The sequence below is a fragment of the Dendrobates tinctorius genome, unplaced genomic scaffold (genome assembly GCF_039654945.1).
Source record: "Dendrobates tinctorius isolate UK_male_01 unplaced genomic scaffold, ASM3965494v1 ptg000245l, whole genome shotgun sequence".
In the NCBI taxonomy this organism is placed as follows: Eukaryota; Metazoa; Chordata; class Amphibia; order Anura; family Dendrobatidae; genus Dendrobates; species Dendrobates tinctorius.
This window is the reverse complement of record NW_027361912.1, coordinates 3,394,604-3,398,228: the sequence shown is the minus strand read 5'-3', so window position 1 is coordinate 3,398,228 and position 3,625 is coordinate 3,394,604.

The window sequence follows — 3,625 nt, the reverse complement described above, 5'->3', positions numbered from 1 at the left end:
AGCAGCTAGGATCATATTCCTCACCAATCGTTATACCGATGCCTCTACCTTGTGCCAGTCCTTACACTGGCTACCCATCCACTCCAGAATTCAGTATAAATTTATTACCCTCACCCACAAAGCCCTCCATGGCTCAGCACCACCCTACATCCCCTCCCTTGTCTCAGCATGCCAACCTACCCATGCCCTCCATTCTGCTAATGACCTGAGGTTAACATCCTCATTAATCAGAACCTCCCACTCCCGTCTCCAAGACTTTTCACGAGCCACACCAATTATTTGGAATGCACTACCCAGGCTAGTACGATTAATCCCCAAACCCCACAGTTTTAAGCGTGCCTTAAAAACTCATTTGTTCTGACTGGCCTATCACCTCAACGCATTAACGTAAATATCCCTGTGTGGCTCATTTCTAAATTTTTTACCATAACCAGGTTCCTCGCATCATGTTCTCACATGCTTTTTGCATTTAATAGCCCTCTGTGTCTGTACTGTTACATATTTAGACTGTTAACTGGTTCATGCAGCAACAGGAACACTCGATTCTTACACTAGTGAAAGTACAAACCATAAAAGCAATTGTTACCATCCACCTTTTGTGTCTCCCCTTTTCCCTTATAGATTGTAAGATTGCGAGCAGGGCCCTCATTCCTCTTGATATCTGTTTTGATCTATGTGTTTATTGCTATGCTATGCTGTAATGTCTATTGTCTGTACAAGTCCCCTCTATAATGTAAGGTGCTGGGGAATATGTTGGCACTATAGAAATAAAATTATTATTATTATTACCCATGTATTCCTTATTGTAATTTCCTCTTTTCAGACACAGTGACATCTCAGAGGAGAAGGAGTGCCTTGTTGTAGTGCACATTTTCCTGGAATGGTTTGAGGGTGCCATGTTATGTTGGCAGAGCCCAAGAGGTACCAGAGCAGCAGAACCCCAAATAAATGACCCCAGTTTACAAACTACACCTCTCAATGAATTCATCTAAGTGTGCAGTGATCATATTGACACCACAAGTGTGTCACCGAATTTTATACCATTGGGGGGTGAAGAAAAAATAATTACATTTTACCACAAAAATTTTGTTTCAGCCCCAGATCTTACATTGGCACAAGCGGAAATGGGTAAAATTAGCATCAAAGTTTGTCCCACAATTTCTGCTGAATGTGGAAATACCCCATATCTGGTTGAACTGTACAGCTTAGTCATACGGAGAGACTCACTAGGGAAGGAACGCTATTTGACTCTTGGAAAACAAATTATAGTAGAATAGTTTGTCGGTTCCATATACAGAGCCCCTAAGTGCCAGAAGAGCAGAATCCCCCCTCAAGTGACCCCAAATGACAGATGGTTCTGTTTTTTACTATTTCATACGTGTAATCACTGATGTTATGACTGATGAACATTTGTATCTGACCACTGTCAGTGTAACTTAATTGAATACATTATTCTGACATTAGCGATAGCAGTCTTTATTTCTCCATCCATCACTGTGGAGTTGACTTTTTTCCGTGTTCAACTTCCTATGACCTGCATGCCCATATAGACCACTTAGAAGGGTAGATCCTAATTACAGATTCCCTTCAGCAAATTTACAATAGTAGTTGTCAAATCCAAGGAAATGCTGTGAGGCTTTCAGAGATTTGGGTTGTACGCACACCTTAACAGCTTCTTCCTTGAAGGGGGACAATTCAGAAACCTTTAGCAGACAACATTTATCTCAGGTTTAGAAAATAAAAAGTTGTCTTTAAGTCTTTGGAGTACTGTACGTACATGTCAGATGTATGACTTGTGTAATATCAGGTGAATAAACCAAGATGTCATCAAGATAGACAACCATATATTTACCGCGTACCACTTAAATTTCTGAATATAACATTAACAACATTTTTAAAAACAGCTGGTGCATTATTTAGCCTAAAAGACATCACAAGATAATCATAGAGTCCCTCAGATGTGTTAATTTCCATCTTCCACTCAGCTCCTTCTCTTATATAAGAGGAGGAGCGCCGAGGAGATGGCTGCTCTGGCATGAGGCTCCTGAGTTTTTTAGTTTTTTACCCCGTTTAATTGTTAATTTTCCCTTTGGTTCACTCACCATTGCGTAGCTACAGGATTCGGCAGAGCTGGGAGTAGTCTGGAGACTGCGATCAGCTGGGACCGGTGTCTTTCTGTCCTCGTGGAGCTCCGTGCCTGGATTCAGCTGGGAGAGAGTGAAGCTGCTGGCTGCCTGCCAACTTTCCTACAACTTGTACCCATTTCCAGCAAGCAGATGATCCCAGGATAGGAAACCTGGTGGAGTGTGCGGTGCTGGAGTTGTTCTGGAGATCTTGTGGTCCACGTAGAGCTGTAGGGCTACAGGATTCGGCAGAGCTGGGAGTAGTGTGGAGACTGCAATCAGCTGGGACCGGTGTCTTTCTGTCCTCGTGGAGCTCCGTGCCTGGTTTCAGCTGGGAGAGAGTGAAGCTGCTGGCTGCCTGCCAACTTTCCTACAACTTTGTACCCATTTCCAGCATGCAGATGATCCCGGGATAGGAAATCTGGTGGAGTGTGCGGTGCTGGAGATGTTCTGGAGATCTTGTGGTCCAGGTGGAGCTGAAGGGGTGAGCTGGGCAGGTTTGGACTGACTGTTGGCATGTCCCCTGATGTCCCTGTCTTGTTGCACCCATGCCCTCCCCCCCAGCAGTGCTGGGAGCACCCTTTATGGAAAGTTGTACATTTAACTCTGCTAAACTGTGACTGTTCAGTCTTTATAGCTACAAGCTGAGTGTAATCATGGCCACTGCACTCTGTAAACCCACTCTTATGATTTCAAGGGACGATTTATTATTCTGGAATCATCCGCAATTTCTCATCGACTCCCCTTCTTGGAGCATGATTGCTAATTCAACAACTGAGTACATAAAATCCATTACTTCTGTGAAACCTGTGAAGGTGTACTGCAAGAGAGGTAGGAGAGGAGGCATCCTGGCACGCCTTCGGAGGAGAGGGTTCAGAACAGCTCTTCCTTCACTCCACTTGGCTAATGTCCGTTCCTTATCTAACAAAATGGAGGATCTGAGCTTACTTTGTAACATGAGATCTGATATGGCCAATTCAGCTGCTCTTTGTTTTACTGAGACCTGGTTGAATGAGACCATCCCTGATTGTAGTCTGGATCTACCTGGTTTTGTTAGATACAGAGCTGACCGTGATTGTGTAGCTTCAGGTAAACAAAGGGGGGGTGGGGTATGTCTCTACATCAACACTAGTTGGTGCTGTGATGTTAACATACTGGGAAAAGGTTGCTCTCCAGATCTAGAGTACCTTGCACTCAATTGTAGACCATTTTACTCTCCAAGAGAGTTTTCATCTATGGTTCTGGTTGCAGTATATATTCCCCCTCAAGCATCTGTTAAAGCTGCTATTGGTGAATTAGCTTGCAAAATATCAGAATGGGAGAAAGGATCTCCAGAAGCATTTGTGATCGTAATGGGGGACTTTAACAAAGGAAAACTCAACCTGGATCTCCCCAAATTTACTCAACATATAAACTGCTTCACGAGAGAGAACAATACGCTTGATCACTGCTATACAGTCATAAAAGGGGCCTACAGGGCAGTGAGGAGAGCAGCAGTGGGC